Source organism: Vulpes lagopus, chromosome 2 (genome assembly GCF_018345385.1).
Source record: "Vulpes lagopus strain Blue_001 chromosome 2, ASM1834538v1, whole genome shotgun sequence".
Classification (NCBI taxonomy): Eukaryota; Metazoa; Chordata; class Mammalia; order Carnivora; family Canidae; genus Vulpes; species Vulpes lagopus.
Window position 1 is genome coordinate 37,014,253 of NC_054825.1, and position 20,121 is coordinate 37,034,373.

Consider the following 20,121-nt stretch of genomic DNA (forward strand, 5'->3'; position numbering starts at 1 on the left):
GTCACACAGCCTGCTTCTCCAAACCAAGCACTTTAGAATATCATTCTTGTTAAATCTAACAAGTCTTTTGTTTTAGTGATAAACAAGTTGGGAAGATGGCTTCTACCTGCCTCTGATGCCTGCCCTTAATGATACAAAGTTTGCTTCCCTGCAATTTCTTTCCTGCAATTTAGAGTTCAGTAGAAATCCAAACCCTACCAGATAGTTCTATAAATACCTGGGGGATTTGTAATCTTGTGGATTATGGGTCTCTACCAGGGAATGTAGGAAGCTTCTAGAAGCTGGAAAAAGTACAAAAAGGATTGTCCTCTAGAGCTTCTGGAGGCAGTTGGCTCTGCCAACACCTTGATTTCAGTCCAGTGAAACTCATTTCCGATTCTGACCTCCAGACCTGTAAGATGATAAATTTGTATGGTTTTAGACTAACAAGTTTGTGGTAATTAATTAAGCCACAATAGGAAATTAATAATTTTCCCCCCAAAACAAATACAAAAATGAAAAAACAGTACCATTGTTTCCTTAATTTTTTCCTTTTAAGAATAGTACTTGGTGAGGGCACCTGGGTGGCTCAGTTGATTAAGTATCTACCTTCAGCTCAGGTCATGATCCCATAGTCCTGGGATCAAGCCCCAGATTGGGCTTCCTGCGCAGCGTGGAGTCTGCTTCTCTTGCCTGTCCCTGTGCTCATGCTCACTCTCTCTCTCTCTCTCTCAAAAAATAAGTAAATAAAATATTTTTCAAAATAAAAATATTATATGGCATGCAACGTCTTTTAATAAAATGTCATAATCAAAGGTGTTTGCTATTGATGGTCTCTCAAATCATATAGCAACCTTCTCATGTTTCTTGATCAATACCAGCAAATGACTGAATTAATAGTGCTTCAAACCAAATGGCATAAAACAAGAGAACTGCTTGGAACACTTTGGCAAATTAAGTTCCAAACTTCTTCATGGAGAAAGCTGACCTTTAATCAACTGCGAACTTGTTTTACTGTTTTTCTCACTGGATTATAAGCTGCATGAAGTTTGGGTAAAATGTCTGCTTTCTTCATTGAAGTTAGTTACCTCAGTTAACTTGAGGTAGACCACATCTGTCCATTCCTAGTTCCTAGTTCCTAGAAGAATGTGCTGGCCCACCTGACATCTTATGACCACAATATAGTTTAGATCCATGTGTTCATTTCCAAACCCAACAAATCAAGATTACCTAAATAATAAGAATCCCACTCCCTAAGTAAACTATAATTATAGAAGTAGGTAGTAAAACTCTCTAAAGAAAATTGGATCATAGAAATGGAGAATAGAACTCCCTAAAGGAGTAAAGGAAAGGGGACCGTGGCCAGGTTAGCCCATTATGGGAGCCTAAATTCACTTAAAGGGAAGAGTGGCTATTAGACAAAGCTTGTTCTATTGGAGATGAACAAACCTAATGCATTAGAAAGAAGTCTTAGACCTGTTCCCTTGACAGAATTACCTGATGGTAGGGGATTCATCAGGCATACACCATCTCACTTATTATAGGGCTGTGTGCTCTGCATAGGTAAAGCTCCATTACAGTACAGTCCTTATTACCAGATATGGGACCAATGAGACATTTTTCCCCCAAGATTTCCTTCACTCCTCCGCAGCTTGGGCACAATGAAAAATATTAAGACATTTCATCTTCATTTGCTTTTGTGCACACAAGACACAGCGGTGAAGCCACCTGGAATCACACTGTCTGGTTTCAATATTGGACTTTGTCATTTACTGGCTAATGTAATCATAAGCTAGTTGGTTCACCTTTTTTTTTTTTTTTTAAGTTTATTTAGAGTAATCTCTATACCCAACGTGGGGCTCTAACTCACAACCCTGAGATCAAGGGTTGCATGCTCTTGGGGTGCCTGGGTAGCTCAGTCTGTCAAGCGTCTGCCTTCAGCATAGGTCATGATCTTGGGGTTCTAGGATCAACCCCCAGACCCCCACATCAGGCTCCCTGCTCGATGGGGAGCTTGTTTCTCTCTTTCCCTCTGCCCCTCCTCCTGCTTGTGCTTGCTCATTCTTTCTCTGTCAAATAAATAAAATTTTAAAAAAGAGAAGAAATTTATGGGATCCCTGGGTGGCGCAGCGGTTTGGCGCCTGCCTTTGGCCCAGGGCGCGATCCTGGAGACCCGGGATCGAATCCCACATCGGGCTCCCGGTGCATGGAGCCTGCTTCTCCCTCTGCCTGTGTCTCTGCCTCTCTCTCTCTCTCTGTGACTATCATAAATAAATAAAAATTAAAAAAAAAGAAATTTAAACAAAGTGCCGAAATGTATCAAATAGATCACTTAAGATGCATATGTACATTAAAAAAAAAAAAAAAAAGGAGTTGTATGCTCTTCCGACTGAACCAGCCAGATGCCCTGGTTCACTTTTCTAAGCTATAATTCCTTACCTATCAAATCAGGATAGTAATATATCTTTCCTCATGTGGTTGTGATGAAATGAAATGAAATAACACATGGATATCATGTCTCATTGAAGAGCCATCATAACTGTGGATGTTACTTTCACTATTCAGACAAGTCCCTCCATCTGTGCAGTAGGCAGTCTGCACTAACCTCCAGCAGGAGCCCTTCCACATTATAATTTGGGGAATTATGTCATGTCTCTGTGCAGCTGCTGAGGCAAATGCTCTGCTGTGATCCTCAGGCAATCTAAATCTTCCCATCTTAGGGCCTGAGTCAGGGAGCCCTGGACATGCCCACACATGAAGCTTGGCAAAGCCTCTTGGGCAGGAGGCATCCAACCTTCCCTTAGAGGGACTGACCTATATGGGGGAGAAGAGAGTTTGGAAAGGGGATCACTACTCAGTTCTCTCCTAGTTCTGTATCAGATGGGATGCTTCTAGCAGACCAATTGAGTTTTCAGGTGAAAATATTTTCTGCAAGGTACCAGGTCTAACCTAACTCTGAAATAAAGGGATGGAAATGTAAGCAAATACTGAAATAAAGATTAGAAGGGCTGTATGCACTAATAGCAGTATGGCTTTGGAATTTTTGTGCACAAATTAGTGCACATAAAATACCATTTTTAAATTGAAGTTGACATATATTAGTTTCAGGTGTAAAATTCATTGTTTACCTACATTATATATTGAACACTATGGTGAGTCTATACCATCACCAAAGTTGTTTTAATATTATTGATTATATTTCCTATGCTGTACTTTGTATCCCTATAACTTATTTGCTTTATAACTGAAGATTTTTGCCTCTTCATCCCCTTTACCTGTTGGCACCTAGTGACAGTATGTCAGAGAAACAGAACAAGTGTTTATCTTGTGATCACTATGAATTTGGCAGCAGTCCCAGTTCTGTGGGGCTCTGACTTAGCTGATTAGGTATGTGGAATCTTGACCACTGTGTCTTTGGTATAAACAAACCCGTGAACTCACAGGACAGTAGCATTAAGGAGAGATGAAATAGCCAATATAGTATGTAAGTGTGTCTATATGTATATGTGTGTCTCTGTGTATTTACAGATAGGAAAGAACAATGAAAACTAAAGAGGGAAACTCATTTCAAATGAACAAGGTTTCGACTGGAAGAAATGAAACTTGAGCATAGAACTATGAGTCTAATATCAGAATTCCAGGACCAGTTCTGTGTTTGACTGATGAGCTAGGTGAGTCAAATTCTATGTTGCCTTATCAGTTAAATAAAAGGGTTAGCCTTGGACAATGGTTACAGCCCTGGCTGCAAACAGGAAAATTCCTTGGGAATCTTTAAAAACAAACAAAAACAAACAAACAAAACAAAACTAGATACTGACATCTGAGCTGATCTCTAGTCTGGTGAATCAGAATCTCTGGTAGTGAAGCCCAGGTAACGGAATTACCAGTAATTAAAAGAAAGAAAGAAACTCTGAGGTAATTTTATTGTACAAATATGATTTAAAATAATTGCACTAGGGGTGCCTGGGTGGCACGGTTGGTTAGGTGTCTGACTCTTGGTTTTGGCTCAGGTCATAATCTCAGGGTGGTGAGATTGAGCCCTGCATCAGGCTCTGGGCTCAGGGAAGTGTCTGCTTGAGATTCTTTCTCTCCCTCTCCCTCTGCCCCTACCCCTGCACTTGTGCCCACTTTCTCTCTTTCTCTGTCTCTAAAATAGATAAACCTTAAAATACAAGAACAACAACAACCAAACAAACAAACAAAAAAAACCACTGTGCTTGGTTTTTGCTTTTCAGTATGGTCTCTGGACCAGCAGCAGCAGCATCAACTAAAGCTTATTAGAAATGCAGAATCTTAGGCCTCTGACACAGACACTCAATCAGAGTATTTCTTTTAATAAGATGTCCAGATGATTTGTTGGTACATTAAAGTTTGAGGGGTGCCTGGGTGGCTCAGTTGGTTAAGTGTCCAACTCTTTATCTCAGCTCAGTTCTTAATCTCAGGGTTGTGAGTTCAAGCCCCATGTTAGGCTCGATGCTAAGCATAGAGCCTACTTTTAAAAAAAGGTTTGAGAAGTACTTTCTTAGATGATTCCTGGGTCCCTTTCAGGTCTAAATGCTGTAGAAGTGTGAGTAGGGACTCATTCCCAGTATGTGCCCATCTTTCTTTGAGGCTCTGAGTCAGCAGCTTTGTTTCTCTGTACCTTAATATCCCCGTGTTCACCTTAATAATTCACACAATATGATAAAAGAATATAGATCAAAGTGCTTTGACCTCTATACATAGTGTCTGATGTCTGCCTCAGAGATTACTCATGTTTGCAAATGCATGCCAATCACATCCATAGAGAAAATACTCAGCTACCATGAGCTGCACTGCTCTGAAAGGTACAGTAATTTTCATACCATCTTCAATGTCTTAATGGCTGTCTTTGGCCTACCATGATTTACATCTCTGGCTGACTCCTTTATATTCTATATGGAATATAAGGAATATATGGAATTTTTGTGTTTTATTTTTACAGGTAAAGCATTCATTCACTTGGAATTGTCAATATAAATGTTAAGGAATATTTACACCATTGAACTAGGCTCAAGACATTGCAATACCTGCTTCTATGATGTCTATGGGAAAAATTCTCAGGATCTTAGGAGGCAAACAGTTTTAGATTTGTCTGAAATGGGATCCCTGGGTGGCGCAGCGGTTTGGCGCCTGCCTTTGGCCCAGGGCGCGATCCTGGAGACCCGGGATCGAATCCCACATCAGGCTCCCGGTGCATGGAGCCTGCTTCTCCCTCTGCCTGTGTCTCTGCGCCTCTCTCTCTCTCTCTCTCTCTGTGACTATCATAAATAAATAAATAAAAAAAATTAAAAAAAAAAAGATTTGTCTGAAATTCCTTGGATTTGGGGAGTCCAGTCTACTAAGAAAAATGAAGAGAGCTGAAGATATTTTCTAATTGCAATGTTTAGAATTCTAAATTGGGCAAAAAGCACAGGTTCCACTATTCATATCATTTCATAGCTCTGTGAAGCCCTTAGATGTTCAGGGAGCCTGTGGCTTGAACATGTTGTTGGTATGTCCAAGGCAACCTTCATTGCCATTAGCTCCTTATTTTTTTCAAAAGTCAGCAAGCCATGAATGATCATTAGTTACATGCAGGCTGCTCTTTTGATACCTGGATAAACCAGGTATACAATATATACATATTTTCTCTTCCTAAGTGACTTGCCATCTAAGTGGAGTGATAGATTTATAAGCATTTATTCAAATGTTGTAGATGTTGGTTGCCTTGTAAGCACAGAAGTAACGTTTATCTTTTTCTCAGGTACAGAAAAAAAAAAACAAAAAAACAAAAACAAAAACAAAAACAACCTTTTTTGGTTAACTCTTGAGGTTTAACCTGAAGTGTTTTGGCAGTCATAGTTCTGCTGGCTCCCCACCCAGAGAATACTCCCAGAATGTATACTGTGACCAGGCCTGGCTCTGCTAAGGGAGATTTTTAGACGCTGCTCATGCAATGTGTAGTGATGCTGGTTGCACATGTTAAGGTTTTCCAGAAGGCTTTGGTCTAGGACCACCAAAGCAGATTTGTATCTCAAGTCACAGTAATTCTGCAGAAGCAGAAAAAGGGAATATGTCCCTGTGTCTGTGAAAGTGCTGCTGACCACCAACTTGATATCCTAGAAATTGGGAGTTTTACAATAGGGGCCCAATATTTAGTATATGTCCTTAATGTCTACTCAAGCATGATTTTGTTTCAGGTGTCCTGTAGGTGGAGTGCAGGATATTTTTAGGACGGTGAAACTCTTCTTATGATACTGTAATGATAGATACCTAATGTTATGTACAGTATAAAGAATGAACTGTACTGTAAACTATGGACTTTAGTTAGGAATAATGTATCAATATTGGTTCATCAACTGGAACTAATATACCATACAAATGCAACATGTTAGTATAACATCATGACAATTGGTGTTAAGGGTTGATTTGCTTCAAGTTAACACACTCCTTACTTGGTGACCTAAGTCCCTTGATTTGCAACAGACTAATTTACTTACTTTGAGATTTGCAGACCACTGGCTTTGAGGAGTGAAGGACCAGAACTTTCATAGGCCACAGAAATCAGCAAGTCTGTTAAAGCTGCCTCAGCTTTCTGATTAACCCAGCAATTTTTTTTTTAGCAAAATGTTTTTATTTTTATTTTTTTTTGCTCACACAAATGATATTACTGACCTCCCTTTATATATCTGTAGACATTGCCTTCCTTTGCAGAAAGAACAGAGTACTCCTGCACATCGCGAAACAAGAACTAGACCTCCCTTTACACAATTCCCAAGCACTAAGATAACTTTTGTAGCTGGTATCATGGAGTCTGCACATAATCAAGAATTGTTGCAGGCCGCTGCACTCCCTTTGCTGATTAACTACCCTTTAAAAACCCTTGAGCCAGGCAGAACCCTTGGAGCTGACTTTTGGGCAAGACCCCATCTTCTCCTCAGGTTGCTGGCCTCCTGAATAAAGCCCAGATTCCTTTCCAAACAAAAACCTGTTTCTTGAGTAATGGCCTTTCGAGGGACTGGCAGCTGAACTTGGGTTCAGTAACATTAATAATAGGGAAGCTGTAAGAAGGGTGAGGGGGTGGAGACAAATGTATTAAAACTTTGTACTTTCTGTGCATTTTTTCTAATAAGCCTAAAAGTGCTCTAAAAATAAAGTTTGTTAAGTGAAAAAAAAAACCTATTGCAGTAAAAGAAGGTGACTACTGCAACGAGAGAGAGTGACTATGGAAATAGGGAAACATCTCCAATCTTAGGTTTGCAAAGGTCTGAAAGATTAGTTCCAAAAGTGTGTGTGTGTGTGTGTGTGTGTATGTTTCTTTACAAATAGGAAAGAGCTCATAGAGTAGGCAGTTAGATCTGAGCCGGTGATAAATAGGTGACACATTTGAAATCTGAGGGTACAACATCCTGATTTTGTGGCTTTTAACAACCTGGCCATAGGGCTTCCAACACTCTAGGGCTGACAGACCTAGGGTCACAGGTTCAGAACACACCTCTCCTCCTCAATCTCTGCCCCAGGGTAACCTATATCTTCATTATAATGTATTTATACTGTGGTTTCAACTGCTCCCTCCCCAAGGGAGAACGTGGCCAGGATAGTTGTGGGCCAGAATCTCGTTGGGCTAAAACTCCCCCTCCCAACTGGTAGGGGTCCCTTAGATGATTGGAGACAACCTCTGAGGCAGCCCAGACTTAGCGCTGCCTTCAGCCCAGGGCATGATCCTAGAGATCTGGGATTGAGTCCCAAGTCAGGCTCATGGAGCCTGCTTCTCCCTCTGCCTCTGTCTCTGCCTCTCTCTCTCTCTTTCTCTCTCTCTCTGCTTCTCTCATGAATAAATAAAATTTTAAAATCTTAAAAAAAAAAAAAAAGAAACAACCTCTGTTGGAGACTGCCCTAACTAGACCCCATAGCCTCTGCAAACGTGAAAAGAAAGACACCTATAACTCAGTGCAGTTGCCACTTCTGGGCTGACACCCTCCCTTCTCAAGAGTGAAATGTCCTTAATTAAACTGCTTTGGGCTTGCTACTTTCCTTCTGGCTGTCTTTACTGGAGCATGGATCCATCCTTGCGTAAATCTTTTATGGGTAATTCAAGGATCAGTACATCCATTCATACAATGCAGACTCTCCCATTGGTAACAGAGCAATGAAAACTAAAGAAAGAAACTCATTAAAAAAATATTTTATTTATTTGAGGGAGAGAGAGAAAGAGAATGAGCAGTGGGGAGGGACAGAGGAAGAGAGAGAAAGAGAGAAAGAGAGAGAAGCAGACTGCTCAGCAGGAAGCCCAAGTGAGATGTGGGACTCAATCTGGGAACCAGAGATCACAACCTGAGCCAAAGGGAGACACTTAACCTACTCAGCCACCCAGGAACCCCGAGAAACTCATTTCTTTAAAATGCAAGTGTAGACAAGGCTAGAAAAAACTGGGTGTCAGGAGCAGGGAAGTGGGTGGCAAGATCAGGAAAGATCTTTCCATTTTGTCAGCCAAGTTTTGAGAAGGATCATTTGGCATTCCTAGACTTGATTAACCTTAGGAATAAGGCAAATTTCAGGGACAAGAGACATTTGGTCAAGTTAAATTTACAGGTATTTTGTTCTGATTGGTCATGGGAATGAATGGTTCAGCTGATCATTTATGAGGCATAGAATGGGAATTTGGTGGGTTTGTGTCTGGTTTTGTAATAGCTAAACAAGGGTCCTATGAAGTCTTATCTAAGTAATACAGAAAAAGATAGTTCTTTGCAGTTTACAAAAGACCACAGAAGAAATTGAAATAGACAAGTTTATTACTCACGGCCTTGGACCCAGTAGGAAGGTCAAGGCAGCCTGCAGGCAGAGAGAGGGAGGCATCACCTAGGCCACAAACCTTTATTGTGTTCTTTGAATAAAATGCTTTGGAGCTCCTTGGGTAAGGCTAGATTGGTCAGTTTGTAAACCAAAAAGAGCTGGGGAAATAAGGTGGTGGTTTGTTAAACACCCAAAAGGTGGGGATCCCTGGGTGGCACAGCGGTTTGGCGCCTGCCTTTGGCACCCGGGATCGAGTCCCACGTCGGGCTCCCGGTGCATGGAGCCTGCTTCTCCCTCTGCCTCTCTGCCTCTCTGTCTGTCTGTGTGTGTGTGGGGGGGTGTGACTATAGTAAAATAAAATTTAAAAAAAACACCCAAAAGGTGCCGAGGCAAAGACTTACGGGAAATGTAGTTTTCACTCTGGTTTCAGACTTCCGGGCTGCTTTTGCGCGTGCTCACTTTCACTCCGGGTCTGTAAATTGTCTTTGCTTAGGTCCCTTCTCCGCGTGGGTGGCGCTTCCAGGGTCGTGGAGTCTTTGCGCTCCCTAGGGGCAGTGCGACAGGATAGGGGAGTGGCAGGTCAGTCCTGGAGGGTTGGCGGAGGGCCAAGAAGAGTCATTGCAGGCTGTCCTTTGATCAGCTGTAAGAACTGAAATAAGGCGGGCCGCAAGAGCAAAGGGTCGGCAGCACTAGCTGAGGGCACCTCACGGAAGGCTTGGTGACAGCACGGTTCATGGAAAGGAGTCATCAGCCACAGAAGGAAAAATTGCCCTTCTTATTCACTCTCGGGAGCCACGCTCCATTCTTTTTGCGCTTGCTGTACAACCTAGAGTGGTGCATCACTGCTCCTTCTAGTCGGCCAGTATAAAGAGTTTGAAGATTTAAAATTTTTGCCTTTATCTAAGCGGTAACAGAGCAATGAAAACTAAAGACAGAAACTCATTAAAAAATATTTTATTTTTATTATATTATAATATATATATTATATATATAATATATATTAATATTATAAAATATTTAAAAATATTTTATTTTATTTATTTTGGCACAGAAAAAGTGTGCCAAAAGGTAAATGACTTGTTTAGAGTCACATAATTTATTAGTGGCATGCCTGGAGAACTCCTTGCTGTCACCCCTTCACAATAACATCACAGCAATTTTTTTTTTATCATCACAGCAATTTTTTATTAAAAGATCCTTTTGAGAAACCATAACCAAGTTAGAATAAACAAAGTACCCCATCCCTTTCCAGGAGATGAGGATTTTCAAATTCAAGGAGCAAACATTGTTATTAGGCATGCAGAGAAATAAAGGCAATTTCTTTCCTGTATTGTTCTTTGTTTAATTAGTTTCAGTGTTTTATTTTTTTTTTTTACAATTTATTTCTTGTATATTATTTTATTGGAGTTCAATTTGCCAACATATAGCATATCACCCAGTGCTCATCCCGTCAAGTGCCCCCCTTAGTGCTCATCACCTAGTCACCCCAACCCCTCGCCCACCACCCTTTCCACCACCCCTTGTTCGTTTCCCAGAGTTAGGTGTCTCTCATGTTCTGTCACCCTCACTGATATTTCCCACTCATTTTCTCTCCTTTCCCCTTTATTCCCTTTCGCTATTTTCTATGTTCCCCAAATGAATGAGACCTTATAATGTTTGTCCTTCTCCAATTGACTTTCTTCACTCAGCATAATACCCTCCAGTTGCATCCAAATGTTGGGTATTTGTCGTTTCTAATGGCTGAGTAATATTCCATTGTATACATAGACCACATCCTCTTTATCCATTCATCTTTCGATGGACACCGAGGCTTCTTCCACAGTTTGGCTATTGTGGACATTGCTGCTAGAAACATCGGGGTGCAGTTGTCCCGGCGTTTCATTGCATCTGTATCTTTGGGGTAAATCCGCAACAGTGCAATTGCTGGGTCGTAGGGCAGGTCTATTTTTAACTCTTTGAGGAACCTCCACACAGTTTTCCAGAGTGGCTGCACCAGTTCACATTCCCACCTACAGTGTAAGAGGGTTCCCTTTTCTCCACATCCTCTCCAACATTTGTGGTTTCCTGCCTTGTTAATTTTCCCCATTCTCACTGGTGTGAGGTGGGATCTCATTGTGGTTTTTTTTTTTTTTTTTTTTTCTCATTGTGGTTTTGATTTGTATTTCCCTGATGGCAAGTGATGCGGAGCATTTTCTAATGTGCTGTTGGCCATGTCTATGTCTTCCTCTGTGAGATTTCTCTTCATGTCTTTTGCCCATTTCATGACTGGATTGTTTGTTTCTTTGCCGTTGAGTTTAATAAGTTCTTTATATATCTTGAATACTAGCCCTTTATATGATAGGTCATTTGCAAATCTCTTCTCCCATTCTGTAGGTTGTCTTTTAGTTTTGTTGACTGTATCCTTTGCTGTGCAAAAGCTTCTTATCTTGATGAAGTCCAAATAGTTCATTTTTGCTTTTGTTTCTTTTGCCTTTGTGGATGTATCTTGCAAGAAGTTACTGTGGCCACGTTCAAAAAGGGTGTTGCCTGTGTTCTCCTCTAGGATTTTGATGGAATCTTGTCTCACGTTTAGATCTTTCATCCATTTTGAGTTTATCTTTGTGTATAGTGAAAGAGAGTGGTCTAGTTTCATTCTTCTGCATGTGGATGTCTAAATTTCCCAGCACCATTTATTGAAGAGACTGTCTTTCTTCCAGTGGATAGTCTTTCCTCCTTTATTGAATATTAGTTGACCATAACAGTCAGGGTCCATTTCTGGGTTCTCTATTCTGTTCCATTGATCTATGTGTCTGTTTTTGTGCCGGTACCACACTGTCTTGATGACCACAGCTTTGTAGTACAACCTGAAATCTGACATTGTGATGCCCCCAGATATGGTTTTCTTTTTTAAAATTCCCCTGGCTATTTGGGGTCTTTTCTGAATCCACACAAATCTTAAAATAATTCGTTCTAACTCTCTGAAGAAAGTCCATGGTATTTTGATAGGGATTGCATTAAACGTGTAAATTGCCCTGGGTAACATTGACATTTTCACGATATTAATTTTGCCAATCCATGAGCATGGAATATTTTTCCATCTCTTTGTGTCTTCCTCAATTTCTTTCAGAAGTGTTCTATAGTTTTCAGGATGTAGATCCTTTACCTCTTTGGTTAGGTTTATTCCTAGGTATCTTATGCTTTTGGGTGCAATTGTAAATGGGATTGACTCCTTAATTTCTCTTTCTTCAGTCTCATTGTTAGTGTATAGAAATGCCACTGATTTCTGGGCATTGATTTTGTATCCTGCCACGCTGCCAAATTGCTGTATGAGTTCTAGCAATCTTGGGGTGGAGGCTTTTGGGTTTTCTGTGTAGAGTATCATGTCATTGGTGAAGAGGGAGAGTTTGACTTCTTCTTTGCCAATTTGAATGCCTTTAATGTCTTTTTGTTGTCTGATTGCTGAGGCTAGGACTTCTAGTACTATGTTGAATAGCAGTGGTGAGAGTGGACATCCCTGTCTTGTTCCTGATCTTAGGGGAAAGGCTCCCAGTGCTTCCCCATTGAGAATGATATTTGCTGTGGGCTTTTCGTAGATGGCTTTTAAGATGTCGAGGAAAGTTCCCTCTATCCCTACACTCTGAACAGTTTTGATCAGGAATGGATGTTGTATTTTGTCAAATGCTTTCTCTGCATCTAATGAGAGGATCATATGGTCCTTGGTTTTTCTCTTGCTGATATGATGAATCACATTGATTGTTTTACGAGTGTTGAACCAGCCTTGTGTCCCGGGGATAAATCCTACTTGGTCATGGTGAATAATCTTCTTAATGTACTATTGGATCCTATTGGCTAGTATCTTGTTGAGAATTTCTGCATCTGCGTTCATCAGGGATATTGGTCTATAATTCTCCTTTTTGGTGGGGTCTTTGTCTAGTTTTGGAATTAAGGTGATGTTGGCCTCACAGAATGAGTTTGGAAGTACTCCATCTCTTTCTATCTTTCGGAACAGCTTTAGTGGAATAGGTATTGTTTCTTCTTTAAACATTTGATAGAATTCTCCTGGGAAGCCATCTGGCCCTGGACTTTTGTGTCTTGGGAGGTTTTTGATGACTGCTTCAATTTCCTCCCTGGTTATCGGCCTGTTCAGGTTTTCTATTTCTTCCTGTTCCAGTTTTGGTAGTTTGTGGTTTTCCAGAAATGCGTCCATTTCTTTTAGCTTGCCTAATTTATTGGTGTATGGCTGCTCATAATATGTTTTTAAAATCCTTTGTATTTCCTTGGTATTGGTGATGATCTCTCCTTTTTCATTTGTGATTTTATTAATTTGAGTCTTTTCTCATTTGTTTTTAATAAGGTTGGCTAATGGTTTATCTATCTTATTAATTCTTTCAAAGAACCAACTCCTGGTTTTGTTGATCTGTTCCACAGTTCTTGTGGTCTCTATTTCATTGAGTTCTGCTTGAATCTTTATTAGCTCTCTTCTTCTGCTGGGTGTAGGTTTTTATTTGCTGTTCTTTCTCCAGTTCCTTTAGGTGCAAAGTTAGCTTTTGTATTTGAGTTTTTTCCAGTTTTTTGAGGGATGCTTGTATTGCGATGTATTTCCCTCTCCGGACTGCTTTTGCTGTATCCCAAAGATTTTGAATGGTTGTATCTTCATTCTCCTTAGTTTCCGTGAATCTTTTTAATTCTTCTCTAATTTCCTGGCTGACCCGTTCATCTTTTAGCAGGATGGTCTTTATCGTCCACGTGTTTGAATTTCTTCCAAATTTCTTCTTGTGATTTATTTCTAGTTTCAAAGCATTATGGTCTGAATATATGCCGGGGACAATCCCATTCTTTTGGTATCTGTTAAGACCTGATTTGTGACCCAGTATGTGGTCTATTCTGGAGAAAGTTCCATGTGGACTTGAGAAGAATGTGTGTGTATTCAGTTGCACTTGGATTTGAAGTTCTGTAAATATCTGTGAAATCCATCTGGTCCAGTGTATCATTTAAAGCTCTTGTTTCTTTGGAGATGTTGTGATTAGAAGATCTGTCATTTGCAGAAAGCGCCGTGTTGAAGTCTCCCAGTATTAGTGTATTATTATCTAAGTATGTCTTTACTTTGGTAAAGACATTAACTGATTGATATACTTGGCAGCTCCCACATTAAGGGCATAAATATTCATGATTGTTAGGTCCTCTTGTTGGATAGATCATTTAAGTATGATATAGTGTCCCTCTTCCTCTCTTACTACAGTCTTTGGGACAAACTTTATCTGATATGAGGATGGCTACCTCTGCTTTCTTTTGAGGACCATTTGAATGGTAAATGGTTCTCCAACCTTTCATTTTCAGGCTGTGGGTGTCCTTAGGTCTCAGATGAGTCTCCTGTAGACAGCAAATAGATCAGTCTTGCTTTTTTATCCAGTCTGAAATCCTGCGTCTTTTGATGGGATCATTAAGCCCATTCACATTCAGGGTTACTATTGAAAGATATGAATTTAGTGTCATCATAATACCTATTCAGTCCCTGTTTTTGTGACTTATTTCTTTGGGCTTCCTCTTTCTTTTACAGAGTCCTCCTTAATATTTCTTGCAGAGCTGGTGTGGTGGTTACATATTCTTTCAGTTTCTGCCTACCTTGGAAGCTCTTCATCTCTCCTTCTATTCTGAATGAGAGCCTTGCTGGATAGAGTATTCTTGGCTGCATGTTCTTCTCATTTAGGACCCTGAATATATCTTGCCAGCCCTTTTTGGCCTGCCATGTCTCTGTGGAGAGGTCTGCTGTTACCCTAATACTCCTCCCCATATAAGTTAGGGATCTCTTGTCTCTTGCTGCCTTAAGTAATTTTCTCTTCATCTTTAGAATTTGCAAGTTTCACTATTAAATGTCGGGGTGTTGAACAGTTTTTATTGATTTTAGGGGGGGGGATCTCTCTATCTCCTGGATCTGAATGCCTGTTTCCCTCCTCAAGTTAGGGAAGTTCTCAGCTATGATTTGTTCAAATATGCTTTCTGGTCCACTGTCCCTTTTGGCGCCCTCTGGAGCCCCAATTAAACATAGAGTTTTCCTTCTGAGGCTGTCACTTATTTCCCTTAACCTTTCCTCATGATCTTTTAATTGTTTTTCTCTTTTTTCCTCAGCTTCCTTCATTGCCATCAACTTGTCTTCTCTGTCACTCTCTTGTTCTACCTCATTAACCCTCATCGTTAGGACCTCCAGTTTGGATTGCATCAGATTTTTAATTTTGGCCTGATTAGATCTAAATTCTGCAGTCACAAAATCTCTTGAATCCTTTATGCTTTTTTCCAGAGCCACCAGTAGCTTTATAATTGTGCTTCTGAATTGGCTTTCTGACATCGAATTGTAATCCAAATTCTATAACTCTGTGGGAGAGAGTACTATTTCTGATTCTTTCTTTTGTGGTGAGTTCTTCTCTCTAGTCAGTTTGCTCAGTGCAGAGTGGCTTAAAACAAGTTGTACTTGTTAGAAGCACAACTCTTCTCTCTGTAGTGTTCCAACTGTTCTCTCTTTAAATCTCAGGTCGAATTCATAGGTTTTCAGGATGATTTGAAAGGTGTTTAGGTAAGTTTTTAGGGATAGGTGACTTGGGGACCATACCCTATTCCTCTGCCATCTTAGTTTTCAGTGGTTACTTTATTTTTATTTATTTTTTTGTTTTTTGTAACGAGAGGGGAAGATAAATTCTTTCCATTAGGAAATTAGTAGGAAATGTTTACACTCATCCAATAAAAAATTTTATTGTAAGCTCTCTTTGAGCCATCAGAGTCAACATAGACAGTGCTCCTCCACAGACTCTGTGCTGCCCTTGGGGGCTTTGTATGTAGCTGCTGTGTGAAGCTTGCTAGGAAGGTAAGTCTGAGAGCTGCACAGCTCACCTGATGGCATAGGACCTCATTTTCTTTCCTTTTTTCCCAGCTGTACCTTTACAGTTCTCTTCAGTTTTCCAAGAGCAACAGGAAATGAAAAAAGCACAGATGAGTTTTTTATTCCTGCTTTGTTTTACAGTGGGTTTTGTGAGGTTGGTGAACAAATTAAAATAGAAAAATAGAAATAGATGAAAATTGACATAACAGATATATAGACTTTCAGGTCAAGAGCTGAGCAAAGTTAACAGTAGATATGCTGGTCCTATAAAGTCCCAGAGTTATCAAAGGTGAACTGCAAGTTTGCCTCTGATCTTTCTGACAGCAAAGGAGAACCAGAGAAAAAAATCTGTTAGGGCACTAAAACACTGACACTGCTGTAACAAATTATCAGAGATTGGTGTCTTAAACAACAAACACTAATTTCTTATAGTTCTGCAGTCTGGGAAGTCCAAGGTCAAGGCACCAACACATTTGGTTCTTAGTGAGGACTCTTACCCAGTTCCCACATGGATCTCTTCTCACTATATCTTTGCATGGTGAAGAGAGAGGCTAGGGAGCAAGCCCTCTCATGTCTTTTTTTTTTTCAGGGCTCTAATCTCCTCAGGGCTCTATACTGATAACCCAATTACCTCCCAAAGTCCCCATCATCAAATATTGTCATATTGGTGCTTAGGGCTTCAATACATGAATTTTGGTGGGGCGACACAAGTGTTCAGTTCATAACAGAGTTCGGGTACACGGTTTTCTAATGTCTTGCTTGGCGCAGCAGTATAGAATATTTGGAAGAAGGCTCAATGGTCTACATGTCCTTTACATGGCTCTGCATGAATTTCCCTCACCTAGATGGTTGCAGTATATTTGGGACTGCTACTTAACCCTGCTTACCTGTCAGCACTTGGTGTTGTCAGACTATGGGCTTACTGCCAGCCAATCTAACTTCTGAGAAAAACTCATCATTTTAATTTGCTTTTCTGAGATTATTAATGAGCTTGTACACAATATATTTATTGGCTCTTCGTTGCTTTTCTGAATGACTTCATTTTTAATCATCTTTCTATATTTTTTAGAAGATGTATTTTCGACAGTAATTCTTTGTCTGTTGTATTTGTTGTGAATGTTTCCTCCAAGTCTGTCCCTTGACCTTTACTTCTACAGTGCCTTTGGCCTTATTAGAGTTTTATATTTTTACATAGACCAATCTTTTTTATCTTTTCCATTTTCTTTTTTATTCTTTAATTTTCTAAAAGATTTTATTTATTTATTCATGAGAGATACACAGAGAGAGGCAGGGACATAGGCAGAGGGAGAAGCAGGCTCCACGCAGAGAACCTGACGTGGGATTCAATCCCAGGACTCTGGGATCATGACCTGAGCCAAAGGCAGATGCTCAACCACTGAGCCACCCAGGTAACCCTTTCTTTTTCATTTTTAAAATTCTTCCCTAACTTAAGATAATGATATTTTAACTTTTTGTTTAATCAATATTAATGCTATTAAAACTATCTAAGCCTTGAATCAATATAGAAATCATTGTTGTAAAAAAATAAATAAAAAAAAGAAATCATTGTTGTAGATAATATGAGGAGGGAATCTAATTTTAGCTTTAAATGCATAAAGCACCAAGTCTTTACTAAGGTTTTTCCCAATGAATTATAATGCCACAGCTATCCAGTATATTACCATGTTTGCATGTATCTGTTCCTGGGTATTCTAATTCATTTCATTAGTCCTTCATTCATTCTTCTTTGGTTCGTCTTGTCCTTTCTAACCTTATTTCCAGTTTTGATGCACCTAGCATTCTTCCTTTGTGCCTAATTTTCAGAGATTACTCAGGAAGTGTTAACAAACACTAGAATAGTCTCTGTGGGTTTTGGTACATGCTGATTATCCCATTAAGTTTCTTCCTACACCTTAAGTTGTGAATATCCATTATATCTAGTGGTTTTTCTACATCCCTTAAGGATAGATTTGATTACTTATTTGATTTCTTGGATGGTTTATAGATTTTTTCAAGTTCTGAACTTTTTGGTTCAATTTTGGACACATTTTTAAAAATTGTACATTTTTAGAAGTTCTCCAATTTCTTTGCATAACTATGTTTAAACGACTTAACTTGAAATCTTTAGTGAATGCTTATTTTTGTATTCCAGTTTTTATCAGTTATTAAATTGCACTTTGATGTAGTAGCTGCTGACTAGAAGTGGAAAAACTGTGGTCTGGCTGGTCAAATATCTGGAAACCTACAATTATAGCATGTGGATATAGGATTGATATATTCAGATGGTGATAGCATTCTCAAAATGCTTTGCCAGGAGAGGGCACATAGAGTTGCCATAGTGATGCCAACCATTAATGCATCCCAAGCTATTGTGTTTTTATTTATTTTTTATCTGTGTGTGTGTGTGTGTGTTGTGTAATGTAGTAACATTACAAAATCAGTACAACCACAAACAATACAAATAGAAGTCAATTCTTACTCCCATGTCTGTCTTTCACTGAAACTTCTTCTTATAATTGCAGGGAACAAATTTTGTGTATGTGTATTTTCTCCATTTTTTTAAAATGCAGAGTCAAGTGAATATGATTTTATAGCTATCTATCTGGGTAGAAATATATAAATACATATATAAAATATATACACCTAACTATGCATTTCATGTATTTGTATGTATATATTGTGAATGCATATGTATATACATGTATATTCATGTATATATATATGCATGTATTTATTTTTAATCCTTCTTACCCAAAGGATATAAGCATATTATATAATAACATGTTATTCACCTTAATTTTTGCATTTAGGAATATATACTGGAGATATTTTGAAATTAGTATATAGTAAAATTTATATAGTTAATTTAAAATTTTTTTATAAAGATAGAATTCACATATCATAAAATTTACCTTTTAAAAGTGTTCCATTCAGGAGCACCTAGCTGGCTTTGTCTGTAGAGCATAGGGTGTACAACTCTTGATATCAGGGTTGTGAGTTTGAGCCCTACATTGAGTGTAGAGATTACTTAAAAATAAAATCTGAAAGAAAGAAAGAAAGAAAGAAAGAAAGAAAGAAAGAAAGAAAGAAAGAAAGAAAGAGTTCAATTCAGTGTTTTTTAGTATTTTCACATACTGGTGCAACCATCACCAATATCTATTTTCAAAACATTTTCATCATTCCAAAACAAGATACCATACCCATTAGTTGTTACTCCTCTATTTTACCTCAATCCCAGGCAACCACTGATTGGCTCTTTATGTATATTTTCCCATCATGGATATTCATGCAAGGGGAATCACAAAATCTGAGGTCTTGGGGCACCTGGGTGGCTCAGTGGTTGAGCATCTGCCTTTGGCTCAGGTCATGATCCTGGAGGGTCCTGGGATCGAATCCCACATCAGGTTCCCCAGGGGGAGCCTGTTTCTCCCTCTGCCTATGTTTCTGCCTCTCTCTGTGTCTCTCATGAGTAAATAAATAAAATCTTTAAAAAATCTGAGGTCTTTTGTGTCTGGTGTCTTTGACAGCATAATGTTATCAATGTTCATCCGTACTGTAACATGTATTTCTTTTTTTTAAATGGCTGTATTACGCTGTGCGATATAGCACATTTGGTTTATCCATTATTAGTTGATAGACATCTGTGAATTTCCCACCTTTTGTCTATTATGAACATTTATAAACAAGCTTTTGCATGAATATATTATTTCAGTGCTGTGGGTATGTACTTGAGAGTGGGAGTGGAGTTGCTGGGTCATATGGTAACTTTATATTTAACTTTTTGAGGAACTACCAAACTGTTTGCTACAGGGGCTGCATAATTCTGCACTCTAACTAGCGATATATAAGGGTTCCAACTTCTCTATATCCTTAACACACTTGTTATTGTTCGTCTTCCTTATTACAGCCATTTTAATGGGTATGGAATGTAATACCATTGTGGTTTTGATTTGATTTTCCTGAAAGATTAAAATTGTTGAACATCTTTACATGCACCTGTTGGCCATTAGTGTATCTTCTTGTGAGAAATGTCTATTCAGATTATTTGCTCATTTTTAATTGTTTATTGAGTTATGAGAGTTCTTTATATAAACTGGATATAGACTGTTGTCAGATACATAATTTATAAATATATTTCCCATTTTGTGGATTGCTTTTCACTTTCTTTTTTTTAAAGACTTATTTATTCACGAGAGACACAGAGAGAGAGAGAGAGAGAGAGAGAGAGACACAGGCAGAGGGAGAAGCAGGCTCCATGCAGGGAGCCTGATGTGGAACTTGATCCCAGGACTCCAGGATTATGCCCTGCGCCAAAGGCAGGCGCTAAACTGCTGAGCCACCCAAGGATCCCTGTCTTGGTAAATTACCTTCTTGGTAATTTTTTTTAAAGATTTTATTTGCCCATTTGAGAGAGAGTGTGTGAGAGAACACAAGCAATGGGGAGGGGCAGAGGGAAAGGGAGAAGCAGACTCCCTGCTGAGCTGGGAGCCTGATGTGAG

The 20,121-nt window shown here is 39.3% G+C and overlaps 1 long non-coding RNA gene across 1 annotated transcript; it reads right to left on the minus strand.

Moving 5' to 3' along the window:
• Positions 1-167: 167 nt before the first annotated feature.
• On the minus strand, positions 168-18,639 carry LOC121484881. The gene is made up of 3 exons (XR_005986136.1): positions 18,535-18,639; positions 9,174-9,317; positions 168-391 (listed from the first exon to the last, which is right to left on the minus strand). It is a non-coding gene; the product is annotated as an uncharacterized LOC121484881 (long non-coding RNA).
• Between the last annotated feature and the right edge of the window lie 1,482 nt (positions 18,640-20,121).